The sequence below is a fragment of the Ambystoma mexicanum genome, chromosome 3p (assembly GCF_040938575.1).
Source record: "Ambystoma mexicanum isolate Mex_15411 chromosome 3p, UKY_AmexF1_1, whole genome shotgun sequence".
NCBI classification, from domain to species: Eukaryota; Metazoa; Chordata; class Amphibia; order Caudata; family Ambystomatidae; genus Ambystoma; species Ambystoma mexicanum.
This window is the reverse complement of record NC_090925.1, coordinates 1,138,724,052-1,138,749,897: the sequence shown is the minus strand read 5'-3', so window position 1 is coordinate 1,138,749,897 and position 25,846 is coordinate 1,138,724,052. Positions and strand designations below refer to the sequence as shown.

General features: G+C 44.3%; 1 protein-coding gene and 1 long non-coding RNA gene across 7 annotated transcripts in view; one reads left to right on the top strand and one right to left on the bottom strand.

Annotated features, from left to right (window-relative positions):
• RAPGEF6 (Rap guanine nucleotide exchange factor 6) overlaps window positions 1–25,846 on the bottom strand; it is a 1,719,096-nt gene that overhangs the window by 1,030,633 nt on the left and 662,617 nt on the right. The window lies entirely within an intron of this gene.
• The window catches only part of LOC138581310 (uncharacterized), a 519,684-nt gene that overhangs the window by 248,838 nt on the left and 245,000 nt on the right, over window positions 1–25,846 (top strand). Inside the window, exon 2 of the long non-coding RNA XR_011304516.1 lies at window positions 20,812–20,882. This is a non-coding gene — a long non-coding RNA (uncharacterized lncRNA). The remainder of the gene's footprint in view (window positions 1–20,811; window positions 20,883–25,846) is intronic.

The window sequence follows — 25,846 nt, the reverse complement described above, 5'->3', positions numbered from 1 at the left end:
ATTTGGTCCACAAATGGAGAAAGCGAGACGCAATGTGAATAAGGCTGTGTGTGCCTTTTTAAGAGATATTGGCATGTCCTCTTTCCATAATGACAACATTTAGTTTCGTAGCAGTTTCATTTTCCGCAGAGATGGCGTCCACCTCACATATGCTGGTAATCAGAAGTTTCTTCACAATTTACAAAATGCATTGCGCCCTCTTTTGCAATCACACTAACCTATCTGGCAATCAGTTTTCCCCAATCCACTGTTTTTGAACCACACAACACACCACCAAAAGGCTCTTTTCAGAGCAGCCACTTACTCCCAACGTACACTTTATTGCGTTTGCGCCGCTAGCACCCTCCCTTTTTCCCCTCTACGACTGTCTGCAAACTTTTGCTGAACTCCGCAGGGGTCTACGGCCTTCACTTCATAGTTCCATTGTTACACTGAGAAAGGCGGCTCTGAAAAGAGCCTTTTCTGTCATTTTTGTTGTTTTTACGTTCATTAATTAACAGCACTCGACACACTAGGAGAAGAGGTGAAAGGAAGGTAAGGAAGGGACACCAGCCACGGGGATAAGAAAGGGCAACTGAACAGACAAATATTCCGGGTGATCTTTATTTAGGTAAGGAGCAAATCTTTTGGTGCTCAGTGACTGCAGCCTCAAAAGCACTTTGAAAATTCTCCCCCCTGCAGAGTACTGCATCACAATACGTGCACACTACTGTCACCTTTGAAAGGTAAGGGTCCACAGCATTGCGAATGGCTCGTGAAGCAGCTGGAGGGAGGCGCTCCCCCACAGGAGTGTCTCTTGTGGTGGGAGGAGCGGATTCCGAGGATGCTGTGGAGGAACTCAAACGACTACGCTCTTCACATGGCACCACCATGCGAATGTCCGCAGTGTGGAACGAAGTGAGGTGTCGCTTCATGGTTGTCGTACCAAAACTGTACGCTCCAAATCTCCCGCGACTCAACACCACATCGCACTGGTTACACTTCACCAGGTTCGCACATGCTTTTGGTACGTTCCCATAAACGGAAAACAACCGCCACACCCACGACTCCCGCTGAGTGCTCCTAGTGCGGAGTTCCTCCACTTCAATCTCCTTCTCCTCTTCTTCCTCAATCTCTACATCCTCACCCATATATCTCTCTGCAGGCCCTTGGTGAGGTGGTGATGGTGGCGAGTTTTGGGGTGGTGTAGAGGCTAATAACCCAACAGCAGCCATGGAAGCCATACCGATTAGTTTCCTTTTCGTCACTACAGCAGTAAAGGCAACGCACCTCGATCTGCTATAGCTAGGACAATGAAGATGCGCTCGGGGGTGTGGCCTTTTGAAGGGGTGCAGGGGTGTGCCTCGTGACCGTCTTCATCCCTACAAAACGGAACACACATTTTACACAGCAACTCCTGAGGTGGCCTATTGTTTGGGATGTGTGAAATTACATTTTTACACTCCACAATACTTTGCCTTGTGTCTACAAGTTCATTTTTAGTGTTGCCGAGGCACACAAACCGCGGAAACTAGTCCCCACGCTCAGCGTAGGTGCGGTCACAAGATGACATCCTCAACACATCCACCCCCTTAATGAAAGTCCCCTGGATAGCAAATGCAAAGAATCAAACATGCGCATGCGCACAAGTGTCCTACGGACAGTGTTCGGGTTCTCAAACTACTTCAAAGTGCGACACAAGTGAGACGGACAGTTAGGAACTGCCGCAATGTTGGCAATCCTTTCGTTTGTACTGCGCATGTGCACGCATGCTATGTTCACTGTACGGACAGTTCCAGTGTCCTTAGGACAACACCATTTTGTTTGCCTACGAACTTGCCGGCCACCGTGCCTGTTCTACGGACAGCACCATTTTGACTGCGCCCAATAGTGACCGCTATACTGTCCTTCACACACTCCCTTTTTACTCATTTACACCCATTCCGGACATCTTGTGTGTTCTACGACCATGTATTATCTCGTTTCCAAGCGGTACACCGAGGTAGTATATCCTTTGGACACCCCTTTCTGTTTATGTATGCACATTTTTAAAAGATGGTGCAGTCACACATCACATCCGTATTACTTGGCATTAGACAGCACCCACATTCCATTGCTTACGGATAGGTCGAACAGGCGCGCTGTTCGCGAACATTTTACGTCTTTAAAAAAAAAAAAATGTAACCACCAACTCTTTCTCTACAACTACTGTACAAAACCATTTACTACACACACACACACACATCACTCTAAAGAAACAGCAGAGGAAGCGGACACTGAAATATGGGGGAATTTAGATTTTAAACGGGCTGGTTATGAGGGGAAGATTTGTGATGGGAAGAAGGGATGGATACTTCATCGAAACGTCTATTTTCCTCTTGCAGGTTTGGGGATGGTCGCTAGGGAACGGAGAAGCAGGGCAGGTGCATGTGAGGCAATGGTACAGAACTTTTCCTCTCACAACGTCCTCTACAAACTCCCGTAAACTTTGAAAATTGTCGTTCAAAATGTCCATTTTCTGCTGTATCCTTTTTATCCTGTCTTCTATCTCGTTTGTTGCCCTTTCCTCTTTTTTTTCCTGGTCTGTTGAAAAAAACACCATAAGTTAAATGCCTATAAAATGCTGGTCACTATTCTCCATATGCAGACCAATGTGTACCATTGTTGTCGCTGTCTTCAGACATTTCCCCGTGCGGGAAATACTCCTCCAGCCACTCCAAAGTACTAGCCATTTCTGAGACAAAACAGCAGAAAGAAATTATTATTTCTGCACCACATACCAAAAAAAACCACACCCACATAAAAAAATGCCCTGCACTCACTCTTTTGATGTAATCGCCCTTCGTCCTACTGCGTCCGTCCACTATCGTTCCAGGCTGCCGAGTTTCTGTGAAGTGATTACAGTGGAGGCATCTTTTTTTTTTTTGGTTCCATCCACTTCATTCTACATGGTTATTAAATGTATTTTCTTTTCCCACCTTCAGGTTTCCATATTTACTTATTACTACTTACAATAGCTTTATGCCCTTCTTCAACGTTTCACACTTTGTGTATAAGACAATAGTACATTTACAGATACCCCCCGCTTCTTTGGGTAATGTTGATCCTGTCCGCCCCCGTCCGCAAACAGGCGCTCAGTCCGTCCCTTTCTAAAATCAATAGGGAGGGGGTTCTGTATGTTCTATGTTAAATGTATGTCAAGTACATAGATTATACTACATATCTCTCAAAATCACATGATTAAAGTGTACATTCTGCTCAACAACTTCATTGCCACAATTTCATGCTTCAGTTCCAACTTCCAAAAACCTGTACAATTCCCTACACAAAAAACTTTGTTAAGGGGATGTTATGGTTAAGTTGCCCTCGCAAAAACAAGTGAAATTCACTAGAAAAAAAACTTTCCTCCTCCCCTTTATGCTTCAAATTAAAACTGAAAAACCCCTGAAATTCGACAGTCATGGTCAACTAAGCCCCCAACCCTGCCACCACCCTTGTGCACTGCTAACACTGACACCCAGACCATGAAAGATGTAATCTCACATGTCAATGATGACATCAATGACAACATCACTTGTTTAGCCCCTTTCTTTTCCTTCCCTGCCATACATATATATGTACATTCAGTAAAAAGATTTCACTAAAGGCATGTTACACTTCATAGTGCAACCAAACACCACTGCACATTCCCCCATTATAGTAAGCTAAGCAACCATAACCCACCCCATCTACGTGCATTGCTAAGACTAACACCCAGGACATCAAAGATGACATCACAAATAACATTGATGACATCACTGATGACATCACTTGTGCAAATATTCCTAAAAAGTCCCTACCTACAAGGGGTTCTTTCTACTATGTTGGTAGCAAGATGTGAGGGGTGATTGTGTAATGTTACACATGTAATAACTAGCTCACAAATTCCTTTAGTGAAATCTTTTTACTGAATGTACATATATATGTATAGCAGGGAAGGAAAAGAAAGGGGCTAAACAAGTGATGTTGTCATTGAGGTCATCATGGACATGTGAGATTACATCTTTCATGGTCTGGGTGTCAGTGTTAGCAGTGCACAGGGGTGGTGGCAGGGTTGGGGGCTTAGTTGATCATAACTGTCGAATTTCAGGGGTTTCTCAGTTTTAATTTGAAGCATAAAGGGGAGGAGGAAAGTTTTTTTTTTAGTGAAGTGTACAGGTTTTTGTTAGGACAACTTAACCATAACGTCCCCTCAACAAAGTTTTTTTTTGTAGTGAATTATATATATATATATATATATATATATATATATATATATATATATATACACACACACACACACACACACACACCCACCCACAGGGGTCGGTAGGGTACATATGGAAATCTTTCCTTGCACATTATTTGATGTGTAACCCCCTTGCTGTGAGTGTGACGTTAAACACATGCCTGTAGCTGTAGCTATGCTGAATACGACATTCTCCATGTGAAAAGTGGAACTTTTTAGCAGATTCTTTTTTCTTTTTTTTTATTGCCCTAGAAATGCTTGCCCTTTGCTACCATATAAAAGTTTGCAATGGCAGCATGAGCGGCCTCCTTGCCATTACGGTTCATTGGAAACTTGCGTTTTCTAATGGCTGTGCAGGACGAGTTTGTTAGTTCCACGACCTCCGACAGAAACAAACTTATTACTCCTCCTTTGAAGTCGCTAGTAGTACCTTACTTGCTGTTTTTCTTCCTTTTTAAATGTTTCTCATGAAGTGTATACTATAACATTTTTATACATGTGTCTTTCTTTAAATATCAAAGCTCTTTGATATCTTTGGATTGAAATACTGCTCTATGCACATTTTAACTAACAAGCATGAATCAAACGACCATGCTTCAGCATTACAAAAGGCCATTTTGACATTGATTTAGGCAACTTGTTTTGTTTCTTTCAGTTATTTGCAAAACTCATCCACAAAAATGATTATCCTCGGAAGATAGCTCATGCTGCATACTTCTGTGTGCAACTTGTAGGTTCAGGATTTCAATCCTGGCAAAGCAGCTTTCATTCTTCTGAGGTTAACACAATGAGCAGGAACGTTTCGGGCAACACAGACCCCATCAGAGGGCTAACAGAACTCTGGATGTTTAAAACGAAAGCAGCAGCATAGGGGAAAGAAAAGGGCACCAGATGTGAGGCAGGCAACATTGCAAAGCAAGGAACTTGGGCTAAGGGGGCTCAGGCAGCCAACAGGTGAAGGGATGCTAGTATGAGGTCATCACCCAACGCTTCATACTTTAGGGGTCAATACATTGAATACTAGAAAAATGCGTAATATCACTTGTTATTCCAGGGCTTGGCAGGCAGGAATCTGGCATAAAGCGCTATACATAAAAGGGATATTGATATAATTAATAACACAAGAGAAAAGGGCCTATTGGGTATATAGATTGTCTCCAACACATCCTTCTTGCAATATATTAATTTATCTATTTTCATTCTGGGGCTATAAATGTACACTTTGCAGCGCTTGCATTACAAGCTGTGTTCACTATTCCCATGGGATATACAGAAGGGTTATCACCTTATTGCCTTCTAACACTGGTTCTGCATATCAGTCATTTACTGACAAAGAAGGGTTTAGAGCTCTTCAGTGGGCATTTCGTGTTTAAGCTCCCTGACGGCTGGCCGTCTCATGATAATCAGCAGCTATTCACCTCATATTTGTCGCCATTGTAATGTATGCAAAATGCACCCCATTTGTAACATACCATTTGTTGTAATTTTTTGGGGGGTGCCAACAATGCTTCCCGCCTGGGGTGCAATCTGGTGTAAGACCGACCCTGCTGCCAGGACAACGTCCCAAGGAGCTCCGGGCAGCAAAGGGGCTCTCACGTTGCTCTGTCTCATCAGAGCGTTACAATGTGAGACATTAGGCACTGATGGGAGGGTGTACGGGACTAGAAGTGACTTGACTATTTAGAAATGTGAATGGGAGCAACTGATCAGAAGTGAGAAGGGTGCATAATGCTGCATGCTTTATGAATTAATGGTTATGGCTCTTAAACCCATGGGGGATTGGTTATGTTCACATTAATCTGCACTATGCTACTGTGACTTTGCATGCAGGATGGGGAGAATACAACTAAAGCCATACTCTTATTGCTCAACATATTTCTACGACATTGAATATAGTGTATAGTTAGTTTACTATTAAAGACTAATTTATTGAGCAATGTGGTTTGCTTCCAAGGTAATGCTATAAATAAAGTATTATTTAAGCACATGAAATGCAAAGCAAAACCTTAATAAATATCTATATCAACTAAACCTGGGAAGATGTCCACATCCCGGTTTCACCATTCAAACAAAATGTGTGATCCTGGGCAAATCACGTAATCACACTGGGCCTCATTACGAGTCCGGCGGTAACCGAGGCGAAAAAACTGCCTGGTTACCGCCGGACTCGTATTACCATTCCGCCTCCGTGATTCCCGGAATTACCGAGGCATTAACCACCCTCTTAAACAGGAATGCCAAACCGGGTACACAAATCATCCTATTAGGCGACTTCAACTTAGGCTACAAGGACCTAAAAGACTCCAATGCCTCCACCATAGCTAACACTATTGGGGAAGCAGGCCTCACTATTCGGAATAACGGCCCTACGCACTCTAAAGGCCGCACATTGGATTGGGTCGCAGACATCAATTGCGTTTCCCTCATAACAGCAATTGAACCTTGCATATGGACAGATCACTATCTGATTTCATTGACCATTTCCGACCTTCCTCAACCTAAATCTACTAAACCTCATGCTCCTCCTGCCCTCACCCGATGTAAAAAAAATATAACACTTGCGAATCTTCTCCCCCTGATCCAACCTATCACCAATCACTCTAGCCAGATCTCTAACCCTAATGATCTAGTCGACCTGTACAATAACACAATCAATTCGGCGATTGACGCCATTGCGCCGCTGAAACTCACTAAATCTAAACCTACTGCCCATCTTAACACCTGGTTCACTCCCACGCTAAAAGTCCTACGCAAAGAGAAACGACACGCAGAAGCCTGCTGGAGGAAAAACCCTTCTCTCCACAACAAAAACCTTCTCACTGCCCTTACTAACAGCTACAAAAAACAAATCATTCAGGCAAAAAAAGAGACCTTTAATGACAGAATCAATAAAGCGAACTCGAATACTAGGGAAATCTTCTCCATTCTGAGAGAATTAGAATCCCCAATTGCACCCATAGACTCCTCTACCAAAGACAAAGCCTGGTGCACTAACATTCAAAAAGCCCTATGCAACAAAATCACAATGTTACAAGACAAAATATTAGCCAAAAAATCTGCCCTTCACAACATTGCCCTCTCCACGCAAAAAACCATCCTCCAGGAACTTGCCGTCATCCAAACTAAACCTCCTAACCAATTTAGCTTTAGAGCCATCTCTATTGTGGAAACTAAGAACAGCATCATGTCCTTGAAACCATCCCGATGCCTTGGTGACACCTGTCCAGCCCCAATTATTAAAGAGGCTTCACATGAACTAGCCCCCTTCGTCACATCATTTATTAACTCTTCATTCAAATCATGCACTGTGCCATCCAACCTTAAAGATGCTTGGATATTACCTCTCTTAAAGAAAGTAAACTTGGACCCCAATGTCCCAACGAACTACAGGCCCATAACAACTATCCCGTTCCTCCTCAAAACCTTAGATAAAGCTGCATATCTTCAGATCCAGGATTATCTGGAGATCAACAATCTACTAGGGACAAGAAAATCAGGATTTAGACCGAGACATGGAACCGAAACAGCTCTCCTTGATCTTAAAAACCAACTAGACGAGCGCAAAGACAGAGGAGACATCTCTATTCTCCTACTCCTAGACCTATCAGCAGCCTTCGATCTGGTAGATCACAAGGTACTCTGTAATCACCTCAAATCGGCAGCCAACTTCTCTACAAAAGCCACAGCATGGATAAACTCATTCCTAGACCAGAGAACCATAAGAGTCTTCTCACCTTCATCAGCAGCGGATCCTGTCCCCATCACCTGTGGAGTCCCTCAAGGGTCATGTGCTTCACCCACGTTGTACAATATTTTTACAAAGCCTCTCTTTGATATACTGGACAAACTAGGGGTCTCATATACCAACTACGCCGATGACACCCAGATTCTTATCCCAATCCAGGGTGACTATGAAAAGGACCCCAGACTCAAACAATATTTACCAAATCATCCAAACCTGGATGGCCACACATGGCCTATGGCTTAACGACGACAAGACTGAGCTCTTAATCATCGGGTCCACCAATAAACTGAACAAACTACCCCAGCTGTACAATTCCATCATGATCGATGGCATCAAAATCAAGGTAACCAAGGAAGTCAAAACCGTAGGATTCTACCTAGACTCAGCTCTCTCCCTTGACAAGCAAGTAAATGCTACAGCCTCAGCAACCAGTTACACCTGCAAACTTATCCACGCCTGCAAACCATACCTATCCACTGATAGCTGTACCACCATAGCGCAAGCCCTCATCCTCTCCAAATTAGACTATTGTAATGCACTGTACCTAGGCACCAGTAAACATAACATCAGCAAACTCCAAACCTTGCAGAATAATGCCCTTAGAACAGCCGTATGAATTCCCAAAGGGCAACACATATCTGCCCATAGAAGAGCCGTCAACTGGCTGGCCATCAATGACCGCATCAAATTGAAAACTCTGAACATTACACACAATTGTCTGAACAACAAAGCACCTGCATACCTTACAGAAAAATTCACAAAACACACTTCTGAATGACCTATCAGAAAGGCCTTCTCAAACAGCATCAAAATCCCCAACTTTAAACTGAAAAGAACTGGTGGGTCCAGTTTCCCAGTTTTAGAAGCTCATCTCTGGAATTCCATCCCAGATGCACTCAGAGCCACCCCCTCCTTCCATGTGTTCAAAGCTAACGTCAAACTCTGGCTTAACACCAGCGACTGCTAAATGCCCCAACTGCACCAAATACACTGTACATTTATTGTAAATACGTGCAACTGTAACATATGTAACTGTAACATATCCCACATGTAAGTCTTCCGACACTAACATAAGAAATGCTTGATATATGATCCTGTAACATTAGAAATGTAACTTATTTATGTACCTGTAACCTAAGATTTATTTTCTGCAAGCGCCCAGTTGCTCAACGGCCAGGTGCGCTCTATAAATAAATAAACAATACAATAAACAAGACAATTACAACCCCGGTTTTCTGGGAATCACGGAGGCGGAATGGTGTTAATCCCCATTCCCATTGAGTCCTATAAGACTCAATGGGAATGGGGATCATGGAAACACTGGCAGCATCTCGTAATGCTGCCGGTGTTTCCTCGTCCGCCTGCAGGCGGGCGGTGTTAAACCCGCCAGGTCAAACCCGGCGGGAACATCACCTCCCGGCTGCAGGAGTCGGGATCAGTCGGTCCAGAAACAACGGTGGCGGCGGGTTTACCGCCACCGTTATTTCTGGACCGCCTGATTTGTAATGAGGCCCACTGTCTTATCTGAAGCTCTGTAAGTGATTCTGATTCACCCCATAGCTAATGTTATTATATCATGCTATATTAAAAAAAGCCTAATGACCATAGAGTTGCACCATATATAATAGTGCAATTTAAGTATTGTATGCTTAAAAGTTAAGTGCCACTTGGATTACTTATGGCAACTGTTTCTGAAGTCACTTCCATGGTGACTCCCAGTATCAAAGACTGATGATGCTCCTTGTAATGTCCTCTTCTGTGAAGTCACCTCCGTTGGTACAATCCATATGCACATTTTGAGGTTTGCATGTATTTTGCCCCAGAGCGCCTGGACAGGGCGCTAATAGATGAGTTTCCTGCATCTGTAATGATCCTACAGTTTTATTTATTTTGTTATGTATCAAAACGCCATCTGCCACTAATGTTACCAAAAAAGTAGATGGGACAAGGGTGGGTGGTTTGGGGGCACAAATGAGACCATATGGAATTGCGCGCACTGCATTTGGGGGGGAAAGTATCAGAACTTTTTTCGTGGCTTTGCCCCCCCCCCCACCCCTCACAATATTGCAATGCTGCATACTCCCCTGCAGTCACCTCTGCCATGTGTCTGATCTCCAGCCAGGGTGGGTTAGGGTATTTGGGAAAGGGGGCAATTGCAAGATGTCTTAGCTGCTGTGTTGTTGAGTGCCATTCAGAAATACTTATGCACACTGTCACATAAGGGCAACAGACATGTTCTCAACCATTCTACAGAGGGGCTATGTGCCATGTAAATGATCACAGGATTCGTTTTCTAATTTTCTATTTTTCTTTTTAAGTATATGCCACAAAGGTACGCACAGTATCAGCAGCAGTACAGTCTTAATGGCAATCTTTTTCTTTGATATACATTAACTTCCCTCCCATTCTAGCTTACCCGAGCATCCACAGCTTTAAAGAATAACATCAATTCAGAGACGTACAGGGCCCTGTGTTTCATCAAATCCCTTCATTGGTGTTGGAATGGTCTCTACACTAAAGTAGTCTCATCCTAGAAATAGCACAATAGAAAAAAAATATAAATTAAATTCTCTCTTGGGCTCATTGACCAAGACCCTTAAACAAACTAGACCACTCAAAAATGATTCTCAACAGCTAGTGACACCAGAATGCCCATAACAAGAGCCCGAAGGAGATGATAGCCTCGAGTTTTTTTTCTGTCAAATATTTAGGTCAACCAAGTCCCACTGAAATCTTGATGCCAATCGTATTAAATATTTTAAAACAGAATCAAGAAAGAAAGTCTTGCAGAGGATATTCCTGTACGACAAATGTTTATTTAAAACAACCACAGCTCCAAGCTTGCATCTGGGCAGAAAGTGAATTGTTCTCGCTTCCTCAATTTCAATGCATCTATTAGAATATATTTAAATGGTTTGGTCCAATCATGCAGTATGTTGTGTTCATATGATTTATACCATATACCGCTGTCATTTACATTGTCTCCAGGAGCTCAGACGGACCTGAAAAATACAGGGTTGGATTGGGTTAGTAGGGATAAAGAGGAAAAAAAGACTGCTGTGCTCTTGTGTTGACATATTCAGAACAGAAGAATCCTCAACTCCGAGTTGGAGTTTCTAGGTGATTTGCGTCATGAGCGCATGAGGTGTGTCCAGAAAGGATATATTGGGTACCAATGGTGCTGTGATGCACTGAGCAGAGGGCTTCAGTACATTAGATGGTTGTAGAGATGTGATGTTCCGTTTCCATCTCTGAAAGGGATTATGAAGATGTGTTTGAGTGTCTTAAATTGGTTTGTGTGTAGTGTGAGCACAGAACTTAAGTAGTCAGTCAGTAGGGTTAGCAAAGGTGAAACAAGAAATAATGTAGCTATAACGATCGACTCTACTGGTGCATAAATGGTTTACTCTGGCTGCAAAATCAGTTAATCTAGATTAACTATCTGCAAACGAATTAATCTAGCTAATGAAATTGATCAAACTATACAATCAATTCACCTAAATTCAAATTAATGACTATCTGCAACAATATGTTTAGCTGTGCATACAAGTAAAATATTTGAAATCAGAAATTAATCTAACTATACAATGAATGAAAGTCAGAAAAGTCAGTGTAGATATGAATAAAATTAATCAAGCTGTAATAGTTAATCTAGCTGCACTAGTAAATTACTGTATCTGCACAATGGATTGACCTGGCTATATCATAAATACAAATAGGCTCAAAATAATTCTTCTAGCTGCAACAATCAATGTGCATACAATTAATCTAGCTACAAATGAATTCATCAAACTGCAGTAATGTAGCTGTGCAGAGGTTATCTAGCCATAGAATGAGTTCATCTGACTACACAAATAAAGCTATTAGTAAAAGAAATAAAATGGCTGCAATCAAACTAGCCTTGCATTGACTTAATCGAACTAGCTGTAATCTGAATTGGTCTAGCTACACAATGAGTTAATTTAGTAGCAGCATACCATTGAGCTGTGCATACAATTAAACTGGCTGGAAAATGTATTGATCTAGCTACACAATTAATGAATCTAGTTTCCAATACAATTATTCTAGCAGCATCAATAAATGTAGGCATGCATAAAGATAAACATAATGCAATAAAAATTAGTTGAGCTACACAATATATATAATCTGCCACATGCACATATTCTACCTAAGCAACTCAATATTATATAATGAATTAATATGGTTGCAATAAATGAATTCAGCTGCAATCAATAAATAATCGGCAACAAATACTTTATGGACAACGGAGCAGCAGTTGGTGACAAACTAAGGATATGTTGTAGACCATAACATGTCATATTTTGAAAGAGGTAAGGAAAAGACAAGAACGGAACAATGCCGTGCTTTCATTTGTACATCTTGGGAGGAGGTTGCTATTGATTAAAATGTGCTATTTCTAAACTTGCATTGATGAGTTTATAACCTGTGCATCAGGACAGCATAGAGCTGTAACCCAATCTTTTGTAGTGCAATTGACAGTAATGAATACCCAAGTATTGCGAGACACTAAATCAAACTGTACTACTATCGTTAGAAAGGAAGCTTCAAATGTATTTTTAGGACCCAGTCACATCAGAAATAAAGAAATGATTTAAGTAAGCGTTAATCCTATTAAGCGCACAGTTCAGAAAGCTAAACAATATTCTCAGCCTGGACCTTAAGAGTCGTAAAACCTTTCAAATACCGAGCTTTGCAGTTCAACAAGATAAAAAATACCGACACAGAAATCAATACAGCTCAGGTTACAAAGTGGGAAGGCAAACCAGGTTCTCTTTAGACACTTCAAAACTGCGGCGTGCCCATTTTAACAGTGTGTATGGGTGCAGAAGGGGGAGACTGACATGTAGCATGTTTGGGGCTATAGACTTTTTTGAGATTAACAAAGAGAAAACCTAACTTTCCCTGCCTCAGCAAAAGTGCTAATGGGTCTGTCAGGATATCTTAGTAACTTAAAGAGTCAATCGTCCTGTGTCAAAATGTCTCTACATTCGCCCCTTACACATGTAACTGAACTAAAAATGTTGTACCAAGGTTCTTGATCCTGGACTGGCTGACAGTTCTGGTTGAAAGTTCTCCAGCAGCTTGGAATGGCTCCCTTCCCCTGAGTTTAGTACTACACAAACCAACTAAAGGGTTGCAGGTCCTCTAACACTCTAGGTCACAAAGTTCAATTCTTGTATCCCGGGGGAATGACTCCCTTCTTCCTCTTGATCACTGTTTTGATACTCTTTGTGGGTTCAATTGCCAGGAGAATTACCCCCTTCCCGTGGTCTTTCTCAGACTCTAGATTACAGTTCACAACATCAGGGGGAATGACTCCCTTCCCCTGGGCTTTCTCAACACAGTTCAAAACACCAGGCAGTATGACTCCCTTCCCCTGGCCTTTCTCAGCACAGTTCACAACACCAAGGGGAATGATTCCCTTCCGCTGGCCTTTCTCATAAGGAAAAGATCCAATTGTGATGAGGGTCCCAGATCCAGGTTTCTCTCCCCCGCCCCAGATGTACTTGGTATACTCTCCTGCCAAGTACTACGATGCAGGAAATGGTGCACAACCTCCTTTTCTCGTGGGTGCGGGTCTTAGACCCGTACTTCTGTGTGACTTGGTTTTGGCAGACCTGGTTCACTATCCTGCCAGGTACGGCGTTCTCCTCGCGTCCGTGTGGGTTAGAAACACCCGCAGGCACCATTAGTTTTCCTTTACATAAGGTTGTTCTTGCCGTGATTGTTTACGCCCCCCTTCTGAGCCTGAGCCATCTAGTGGCAGATACTACAGTTAACTATTGGTTGCTATGACACCTGGCGCAAGATGCTGTCCAGGTATAAGCTACGCTTGTATCTCAGAGAGTGTTGCCTGTGATGTGTACGTTAATTAAAATTCACTTTAAACTGAATCAGTTCGTGTCCCTTGTTCCAAACAGCATAAAGTTATCTCATGCAAGAAAAAAGCCACAATCGTTATCCTGCAAGGAATGTGTAAAAACAGGTGCAAGCTGCGCTTGCAATTGTTCGTAGAGAGTATTACCTACAATATGTGTGTTGGTGTGTTAGTGACATTTTCTTTTAAACTAGATCGATTCGTGTCCCTTGTTCAAAGCGACAGTTATTTCATGCAAAAATGGCCACGATCGTTGTCCACTTAGGTGTGCGCCTTCCCTAACCCTTGGTCTTGTGATTGGAATAGTCATTCTATTTAGGAAACAATTCCAAATCAAGAACACCCAACTATTTAGTCATCCTTGCTGGTGCTTGTGTAGTGCATATAGTTATTGCACGCAAAAATTCCACAACCGTTGTCCACTTAAGTATGCCCCCTCCTACCTCTTACTCATGTGACCTTAATGGTCATTACATTTAATTTTTAGGAGACATTTACAAATCAAGAATGCCCACCTGTTAAATCATCCTACCTGCTGCTTGTGCAATAAGGATTACATCACTATCTAGCAATGATTGATCTAACCAAGGTTAGTCGGTAACAGTTAGCTTCTGGCGCATTTTAACAGCATTTTCCCCTAAACAGAGAACAGATTTGTAGCTATCTCTGTTGCTAAATGTAATGAGAGATGTTCCTTCTGTTTACCACGAATTACTCTACCCAAAATTATATGGCATTATAGAAAAGACCCCATCTCATGATCAAAATTTAAGGCCATTTAAAGTGGCAGATTAATTTCGCTTCCGTCTGTCTTAAACCGCGTTCCATGTTGCCGCCTCTAACATTTCTTTGTATCTTCTTAAGTCCAATAAACCTTAGATGATCTTTATTGTTTAATTGGTGTTCTTGTTGCCAGTGCAGAGCAAGGGGCAGTCTTTGATCCTGGCTGGCAATGGAAGATAAATTATAAGTTACTCACTGTAGTTCCCTTTCTTCCATACTGCATGGGCGTCCCTTCCTAGGGACGGGAGACTGGACTTTTTTCACCAGAAAAAACCTTCTTCCCCAGAAAAAAAACTTTCCCCTTTAAATTTAGAGGTGCGCAGGGTGTGGCCCTGGGAGCATGCGCTGCCCTCACTCTGCCCTCTGGCGACACACCTCAGTACCCATTGATGCATCAACAATAGATTAACATTGCCTAATGACACCAGTTTTATTGGAGGGGGTGGGAAGTATGGAAGAAAGGGGACAAAGAAAGTTAGTCACTAAGGTGAGTAACTTATAATTAATCTTACGTCCCGTCCCCTTTCCTCCATACTGCATGGGCAATTACAACGGAGTGTAGCCCTAGGGTGGAGAGGAGACCCTCTTTAAGCAAACAGGTTTCTAAGAACCGCCTGTCTGAAAGCCGCGTCTTATCTAGAGCTGGCGTCCAAACAGTAGTGCTTGCAGAAAGCCGAAGGGGTGGCCCATGTTGCCACCCTGCTTATAACTTGCCTGGGGACATGCCGCTGGAATGCGATGGCTGTCGCCTTGGCTCTGACCCCATGGGTGTGCATTTTGGCCAGCAGTGGCTTATGCTGTCCCTCGTAAGCTTCTTTTATGGCCGAGACCATCCAATGGACGATGGTGGTCTTGGAGGCCTGATACCCCGGTCTTGATCCGCCGAAGGCGAATAACAATGCATCTGACTTGCAGAAGCCCTTGGTTCTATCCAAGTAGAATTTCAGGGCCTGACATTGAGGCATTGCAGAACTCTGTGCCTCGTCCTTAGGCTCAGAAAAAATATAGCCAGCACCATTTCCTCGTTCAGATGGAATGCGGAAGGGACCATGGGTAGGAATGCTGGGTGTGTCCGCAGGACTACTTTATCCTTGTGAAACGTAGTATAAGGCTCTGAGGCGACCAGCGCCTGCATTTTGCTGACTCTGCAAGCCGAGGTGAGGCTGACTAGCAAGGCCGTCTTAATGGTGACCAGCCTGATGTCCGCGGATGCCATTGGTTCAAATGGTTTGTGCGCCAGGGCCCCCAACACTATGTTTAGGCCCCACACAGGGTGTGGCATCTTGATGGGCGGGTAGAGCCTGGCGAGTCCTGCCAAATGCTTCTTGACAATCGGGTGGGCAGAGGAGAACACCTCTGCCTCCGAGTTCATGTAGGCCCCAATGGCCGCCAAGTACGTGCAGCAAGTGCCTACCTGTACGCCCGAGTGGGCGAGGTGCGCAGAGAAGGAAAGCCCATCGTCCAATGAACATGCAAGGGGATTGATATTATTAGAGTCTGCCCAGTGGCAGAACCTGGTCCACTTGGGAGGCTGGGACTTTGTCCACTGCCTAGTACTCGACGAGCTACCAGATCTCCTCCAGAAGAGTTGCTGTCCCAATCTGTGGGAGTGGAGGGCAAGAGGGAGGAGAGGCTGTGATGCGTAGGCGGTACCCAGTGGATACTACAGAGAGGATCCATGTGGCCGCGAAATTCAGGTGCCAGAAGTGTGCATGGAGAGCAAGACTGCCCCCGCTGGAGACACATGGACCCGGAGGGGAGTGTCATGCCTTGTTTCCTTCTGAGGCTGTTGTGGAGGAGGGGGACTGAAAAAGCCATTAGCCCCCTTCCCCTTTTTGTTGCTTGAGCCGATATTGGGTCCGCGAGCGGTCAGTTTGCCAGGACCTCCGCCCTTGGAAGGCGCGGAACCCTCCGTATGTATGCCCCGTGTCCAAGCGCTGCTGTGACTGGGTGTACATTTTGGGCGTGGTCTTTGTAAGGATGGATAAAGACTTTGCCGTTTGTGAGCTGTTTTTCTTTTTATCCAGCTCCTCGTCTGTAGTGGAGTGGAGTGGAAGAGGTCACCCCCTTCGAACGGCAGGTCTAAGATGCGTTCCTGGACATCCGGGTTGAATTTCGTAGCAGAGAGCCAGGCCCTTTCTTCTCCTGTCCATGGCGATGCAGATGGCCCAGCCAGAGATGTCAATGTGGGCCTATAGTGGACTCCATGATGTTTTGTGCCACCATCCTGGCCTCAGCCAGTCCTGCCTTGAACAGTGATTGGCTCTGCACCGGAAGCTCTCAGAGGAAATCTGCAATTTCCCGCCAAAGCCTCTGGTTAACAGCTGCCAGCATGGCATCCACGTTGGCTTGACGAAGATGGAGGGACCTGTTGGAATACAGCTTCTTCCCGTATGCCTCCAAGATCTTCTCCTCCTTGCCTAGCAGTTCATGCGGACGAGGAGGCAGAGGACGACTGAGGCTTGGAGTATAGTGATGCCACAGCGAGCACCGAGGAGTGCGGCTGAGGGTGGGCCGATAGCAATAGTGTATCCCCCTCCATCTGCCTGTACTTGGTGTCCAGGCGTCGATTGACCGGCTGGCCCACGTGGGGCTTGAGCCAGCCCTTCGTGGCCAAGGCGACAACGTCCTTCTGCATCGGGATCCTGTTCTTTCTGCGGGACGCGAGGACTTTGGCGAGGACCCCCTCTGACGGTTGCACAACCTCAGGTTGAGGAAGGCCCAAGTACTCCGCCAGCCCTGCAAGATGTTCATGGAAGGCCTTGGCTGATGAGTGTGTCGGGGTCATACTCCTCATCCATGTCCACTTTGGGGTCCGGTAGTTCCGTTTGAGGAGTGCTGGGAGGTGAGGGCTGAGCTGTTGAGACCAGAGCCGGAAGCTGGTACGGAACTGCCTGCACTGTAGGTTGGGGGGCCGGAGTGGGCGGTGGATGCTGCACAGGGGCACCTGTACTGGGGCCTGTAGTGCCAAAGCCAATGGTGGGAGCACGTCCCTGATGGCGTCACTGAGGATCACCCCCATCCGAGAAGATTTCATGAGCCCGAGCAACCGTGTCCTCATAGGCCGGAGGGGTGGTAGGTGATATTGACGGGGTAGCGGGCGGCTCCTGGAGCCGTTGCGTGCCCTGCCCATACAGACGCAGTGGGAACTTGCCCTGCACAAATGAAGGATAGGCTGTAGGCCACATACCTGGTTGACACCAGTCCCACCTTGACACTCGTTCCTCCATCTGCTCCCTTCCTTGGTGCGGTATCAGGCGGGTGTCTGTAATGTCTGGCACAGCAGCCATTTTGTCTATCTGCCTTTCACGTGCCTGCGATGTGTTGCTTGGTTCAATGGGAACAGCCTCGTCCAGGAGTGTGGATCATGAGGCCTACCCTGCTCCTCAGGCCGAGGCCTGGTAGGCGTTTTGCCCTCGGCGGATCTGCCGGGAGAGCTGCATATTGGCGCCCCCTTGGACATGTTGCCAGTACTAGGGCATGGCCCCTTGTGTTAAGACCCGGTAAAAGAACCTTCCTGTCACCGGGAGGATCCACTGACCCCCTCGTGCTGGTATGAGAACCTGAGCGGTTCCTCCTGCGCGGGGAGTCACTGGAAAGGAGTCTCCTTTGCACGGTGTGCTGGAAGAGAGTGGCCCTACCTTGGGCCTGGATCGATGATTGACGAAGTCCTTCAGGTCCTCTGGAGGCAATCCCTCCACCTGGCAAGTCTGTTCTTCAGAGACCTCGAGGAAAGCACGTTGCACGGGGTACATGCTTGACAGCTGTGGTATGGGCCAAGGCAACGTAGGCAGAGGGCGTGGGGATCTGAAGTTGGAAAGAGTCCATCGCAGGATGGACACCTACTGAACCCTATAGAAGTCGGCTTGCGCCGGGGAGGAGCATGACGCCTGAGGACAGAGTACCTGAATGATAAAAAGACAAAAAGACAGAAGAGAAGAAGTATCCGCGCGTGGAATCACATGGCCGAAGCCAAACCCAGGAGCGCTGTTGAATTCGGCCCGTTCCCATAGACGCAGAAAAGGAGACTGAGGTGTGGCGGCGGAGGGCGGAGTCAAGGCAGCGCATGCTTCCAGGGCCACACCCCCACGCCTCTAAATTTAAAGGGGAACAAGGTTTTTTCTGGTGAAAAAGGTTCCGTCTCCTGTCCCTAGGAAGAGATGCCATGCAGTATGGAGGAAAGGGGACGGGACGCAAGAGTAGTGTTCCTGTATTCTTGTGTGTCGGTACGCATATAAAGACAGCACAGAGTATGAAGATACACAAGGTACCAAATGGGAAATTAAAGAGCCGATTAACTGCAGGACCCAATATGTGGTTGATGCACTAATTTGTACATGCAAGAAACTTTACATTGGCAGCACAATAAGAAATCTAAAAACAAGAATACAGGAACACTTATCTTCCATTGCCAGCCAGGAAAAAGACTGCCCCTTGCTCTGCACTGACAACAAGAACACCTGTTACACAATAAAGTTCATCTAAAGTTTATTGGACTTAAAAAGATACAATGAAATGTTAGAGTTGCCAAGATGGAACGTACCTTAAGACAGATGGAAGCTAAATTAATCTGTCACTTTAGGGCCACAGAAGTGGCTTTACATTTTGATGATGAGATGGGGTCTTTTCTATAATCCCATATTATTTTGGGTAAAGTAATTAAACAGTAAGAACGTCTCTCATTACAATCAGCAACAGAGATAGCCGCAAATCTGTTCTCTGTTGAGGGGAAAATGTAAAACGCACCAAAAGATGACTGCTACCGACTAACCCTCGTTAGATCAATCATTGCTAGATAGTGATGTAATCTTTATTGCACAAGCAGCAGGAAGGATACAGTTGTGTATTCTTGATTTGGAAATGTCTTCTAAAAATTAAATGTAATGACCATTAGGGTCACATAAGAGGTAGGCAGGGTGCATACTTAAGTGGACATTGATCGTGGCTTTTTTGCATGCAAAACTATATGCACTACACAAGCAACAGCAAGGATGACTAAATAGTTTGGTACTCTTGATTTGGAAATGTTAGTTAAATAGAATGACTATTCCAACCAACCCAAATGTTAGGAAAGGCGCACACCTAAGTGGACAACGATCATGGCCTTTTTGCATGAAATAACTAACTATATGTCGTTTGGAATGAGGGACAGAAATCGATTTAGTTCAAAAGAAACCTTCACTAACACACCAACACATATTCAAGGTTATAATCTCTACGAGCAATTGCAAGCGAAGCTTCTACCCGTTTTTACACATTCCTTGCAGGATAACGATTGTGGCTTTTTTCTTGCATGAGATAACTTTACATTGTTTGCAACAAGGGACACAAACTGATTCAGTTTAAAGGGAATTTTCACTAACATACACATCACAGGCAACACTCTCTACGAGAAAATATAAGCATAGATTGCACCTGGACGCCTCTTGCCTCATGTGTCATATCAACCGATAGTTAACTATAGTAGCAGCCACTAGACGGCTCAGGCTTAGAAGGGGGCATAACCAATCACTCCAAGAGCAACCTTATGTAAAGGAAAACTAATGGCGCCCGCGGGTGTTATTAAATCACGCGGCCGCGAGGAGAACTGAACTCCATGAAATGGGTAAGGTTAAAAAAACTCTTAAATACTTTTCCTAGCTAATTAACCTGCACCGAGAGGTAGCCATGAGTGTAATAGGAAGGTGAAAATATACGCTATGGCAAACACGCATGATTATTTTTGCAAACGTAATAATGAATGGAGGTGCTCTAGCATGCTCATGCTATAGCCTTTATTCTATAACTTAGAGCGAACGTGTTGAAAAAACACAGAATGTAACCTTGTAAGCAAGACGCGATCTGAGGTAGAGAACCAACATGTGGCTAATAAAAGTTTCTAATAAATAAAGCAATGGTGATTAGCCCAGATGGGACTAGCAGCTACTATTGCTAATATATGATGCTAGAAATGAGGAAACTACAGGTATAGCGTATTGAAGTAGGTGCACAAAATATGAAGAGTTAATTATGAAGAAGCTTTACATCTCTAATTAGCTATCAACAGGAAGAAGAGCGCAATCTCTGTGCATATAGAGTATACAATAAAATTAGATCACATGATAAGAATTGCATGTTTTTTCTTTGTAATGTTTGTAGGCACAAGGATTATACCCAACTATTGAAGTCTGAATAAACTGTGAAGAGAATCTTCATTACATATTAATTAGGTAAGTTAGACATTCGTTTTTAAATTACTTGGTGACATGTATACATGGAGGAACAACTAAAACAGACTTCTTTACAAGTAATGAGATTGATTAACATTAATTGATGTCTTTTGAATGGGAACTATGGAAGTCACTAAGACTTGAGGAAATGTGGGAATATCAATGATTGATAATCTCTGGGCATGATGTGCTTTGGTAATGATACCACCAAAAAAGGTACTGAACAGCAACTGATGTTTTCTAAATGGGAATAGGTAAATCTAAGTAACCAGTCGATGGAAGACTTTTTACTAAATGTGGGAGCATCAATGAATTACATATTTATTGGGCATGATGTACTTTGGTACTACTGGAAATAGATCCTAATTTTGGTTTTATTTGGTCTTTTTCTCTTTATTGCTTTCCATTGTCTATATATTTCTTTCTCTTTAACCCAATTTATCCTATCTTGACCCAAACCCCTTAATCTCCGTCTCTATTTTCGTAAACACAATATCCAATTTTGGTGGTTACTCTGTTTTCTGTTTATGCAAACAATATGATGAATCACACGATTTTTAAACATTGTAATTCAGTATTTGTCCAGCTTTGAAGAAGGTCAAAGGCCGAAACACGTGTCGCTTAACGGACATTACCGCATAACGGACATTACCAGTGATTAAATACACTTCCAACTGGAAGATATGACCAGTGAATAAATCAATTTTTGACTGGTGCAACTTGTATCATGGCACTTAATTCTGTTGTAAACAAGAAAGCAGTGGGAGCACTCTTTGCCCGCACGCAATGCGACAGAAGCCATCAGTTCAGATTTAATCAATTGACCCTTGTTGCGCCAGGAGTCCATCAAAGTAACCCACAACTACGTTTATCTTTGCATCTCGGTATATATTGTTTATCCCAGAATACAGTGTATATATTTCAATCTTTATATAGAAAGCTGAAAGTATGTATGTGTGTGTGTGTTTGTCCGGCTATACAAATACACACTGTTGAACCCACTGCTACCAAATTTAGCATGGATTCCTCATTTGTCTGGGGCAAGATTGTAGTCCATGTTTGGATGCAAAAAATTCACTCCGTAGACACCCTCATTTACTGATGCTCAGCCCGATTCACTACAGTAGGTACTAGAAGGAGGCAACATTTGGAAAAGTGTCTGAGGCGAAATGTTCGATGGGTTGGTTATTCCTTTGAAATGTATTGCTACTGTATACAGTTCGAAAGTGTTGATTAAAGCATTTTTAAAGTGAATTTAAAAAAGAAAAATGTAAAAAAATATTTTTCTCACGCCACTCCAAATATGGGAAATGGCAAGGTTACAGTTTACTTAAGTTCATTCCCAAGAAGAGAGCACAATCAATCTTTCTTGGACCTTTTCTCAAATGTACTGAAGCCATTGAATGACTGAAACATGCTGCACAAAAAAACGTAATCGACTTGGAAAAGCTCCATTTAATGCAAAGCGAAAATCAATGTCAAGAGCTTCTGAAACACAACAAACAGCAGCACGACTTGCCGACCAGAAGACCAGAGCAATTTTCTTCAGGGCAAATGAGATGTCAGACCAAACTGAAGCAAGACTTACTGACATGAGGACAAGAGCAACATCCTCCAGGGCACATGAGACCCCACTCGATCAGGACACAGGCAACGCTGGGTACCCCAGCTAGCATGCAATATATGTAGCTCATATACAGCATTTGCATCTCAATGTACAATGAACATATCTCAGTGTATGTTTCAATATTCAATGTATGCATCTAAGTATACTGCGTACATATTTCAATATATAAAGCATTAATCTCAAAATACTGTATATACATCCCAGTATACAATGTATGAACCTCGGTGTACAGTACCTATGCATACATACTTAAACACGGCGGCTTGTTTATGTTTCAGATCACAGATACAGGTATGCCTTACCCCGCTCTGATAAATGACATTTGGGCAAACAAATAAATGATATACTTTTTCTAGAATTAAGCATTTCTGTTGGACTAAAAGAGGGTTACACAATGTACCCTTTGTGTCCACTAGATGGTTATTTCAAGTATTATTGAAGACTGACATTAAAGTTTGGATGTACGAGATGATTAAAGAGAACGAAGTTTGAGAGATCGTGTGTACAGCTGACTGCCAGGAAAATAACGTGGGCAGTAGAGTTTGGTGTGACTTTATATTCCAATTCCAGATACAGCACCACAGATAAGGAGAAATTATTTATAGTGCTCTTTCTATGGATTCTTCTCCCGCAGATTCCTCATCTGATAGATATTCCTTCCAGCTCTGCTGCCTTGTTAACATTTTCGATAGGGGGTTTAGTGGACCTCAGCCCGGGCTGTCAACTGTCGATCCGTCTTGCTCGGCATCTGGCCGTTGGCTTCAGACAGGACGTCAGGCATCGTATAAATACCTCATCATTATGCCCCATATCTCAGTTTCTACTCCCCCTCCTCCCCCGAGCACACCACGCTGCGTAGAAAAACAGAATAAAAAGGGCTAATGAGCCCTTAAAAATGAAAACTAGACCTCGGAGGAGGAAGAATTGCAATAGACACTAGCCTGTAGCGTCATAAAAAAATATTTGTTGGTGTTTTTTTTTTTACATGTGGCAGGAAAGAGAAAACGGACACAGAGGACCATCACCAAGTCAAAGTGAAAGAAGATACGCACCAACACCAGGTTTCTGAGCGGGGCTGGATGGGAGGTGAGATGAGGAATCTGTGGGAGAAGAATACATAGAAAGAGCATTACGCTTAGTCATTTCTCCTTCAATGGGTTGCTTTTCTCCCGCAGATTCATCACCTAATAGACTCCCAAAGCAGTAGATGAAGGAGGCGGGCAGAAAATTATACTAAGAAATTTTGCAGTACTGCCTAAAGGTGCATCAGTTGTACGAGCCACATCCAGGCTATAGTGCTTAGTAAAGGTATGAAAGGATGACAATGTTGCGGCGTGATAAATATCACGGACAGGCACTCCCCTCTGTAATGCTGTTGACGCTGAGACTCTCCTTGTCGAATTGGCCCTGATGCCTGCTAGTAATTCCTTTCCAGCGGATTGGTAGCATTCCGCTAGACAGGAAATTATCTAGCGGGATAACGTTTGCTTAGTTATTGGCAGACCCTTACGGGCTAACGAAAAGGCAACTTCTGAAATCAGCTGTCCTCACAATTTAATAACTCCACGCCCTTTTCGGGTGCATGCGATATAACCACTCCCCCTGCTTAGAAGCGTACAGAGGAGGGTGGAAGACCGGGAGGTCGATGGTTTGCGACAGGTGGAATTCTGAGACAACCTTAAGGAGGAAGCCAGGCTTTACCCCGAGTGAGACTTTCTCCAGGAAAAAACGCAGGAAGGGTGGTTTACAGCATAAGGCCTGCAGTTCACTCACCCGCCGAGCGGATGTAATAGCCACTAAAAAGGCTGGTTTCAAAGAGAGAAGACTTAAGGGACAAGAATGCATAGGCTCAAAAGGAGTCACCATCAGAAAAGTCTGTAGCAGATTAAGGTACCAATCCAGTACAACAAAGGGAGTTGGCAGAAACTTATTGACAAGGCCTTTCAGGAATTGCGCCATCACCAGGATCGTAAATAAATTACCTTGATCCAGGGATCTCTTAAACACAGAGAAGGCCGCCAAATAACCTCTGACTGTGGTGACATGAAGGCCTGCTAAAGCCAGTGACAGTGGGAACTCCATTCACTGTAGTGGTGGGGCAACAGATAGGGTCAATCTCGCGTTCCCTGCACCATGCCTCAAATCTTCTTCGTCTGCACGTGTACAAAGATCTTGTAGACTGTCTGCGTGCAGGCAGAAACACCTCAAGTATTTCCTCATAGAGGTCCCAGTCATCATACCTCATCCTCTCAAGAGCCATTCATGTAGGTTGAGGGATTCCGGGGTCAGGTCGAGTATCCAATCTTCTGACTGGGTTAGGAGATCCGGCCACCTAAGGCAACCGGTGAGGTGGATAGATGGACAGATCCGAGAGGATGGAGGACCACATTCTTCTCGCCTAGTCTGGGGTGATCAAGATCATGGTCACTCGAAACCTCTTCAGCCTCCGGAGAACCCATGGAATGACAGGAATCGGAGGGAACGGGTAACGGAGATGCAAGGTGCAATCCACCAGAAATGCATGCCCCAGTACACTATTCGCAGGGAATTCCCTCGAGTAAAACTATCTGCACTTCCTGTTGGATTTGGTTGCAAACAGATCCGCTGCTGGGGTACCCCGGAGAGAGAGAGAAGACCTCCTCTAGGACTTCCTTGCACACTTGCCACTCATGCAAGTCTGTGCCCATCCTGCTCAGAGCATCCGTCAAGTTGTTCTCTGTGCCCACCAGATGAACTGCCGACACCCAGATCCGGTTCTCCAGCAACCAGAACCAAAGCATAATTGCCCCAGTGCAGAAGGCGCGGGAGTGCACACCACCTATGTTCAGTGCATTGCCATTGTGTTGACCGTAAGAACGAGGACATGTTTCCCCTGCAGAGATGGGGCAAATGCTTTCAGGGCAAGCCGGATAGCTCGCAACTCCAGCTTGTTGATGTGCCACTTGAATTCTGTTGCTGACCAGAGGCCGCTCACCTGCAAATCCTCGCACTAAGCGCCCAACCCTTCCGAGATGCATCAGTGACCACACTGGGTCTGAGGCCAAGGAGGCCAGAAAGGTTCCCCTGCCAGGACACTGCTCCAACCGCCCACCAGGACAGGTCGTTGACCACTAATACAGACACCCTGAGGAGATCTGAGAGAGTACGGAGGTACTGAGACCACTGACCCATCAGGAGCCAGTGTAGGGATCTCATGCGCAATCTAACCTCTGGCACAAGAAAAATGCAGGAGTCCACCATGAGAACTAGGGGGCGGAAGAAGGAAGCCACTGGTAGAGTGGCATGGTTCTGAAACAAGGTGACCATTTGTGTCAAGCTCACCATTCTCTCCTTGGGA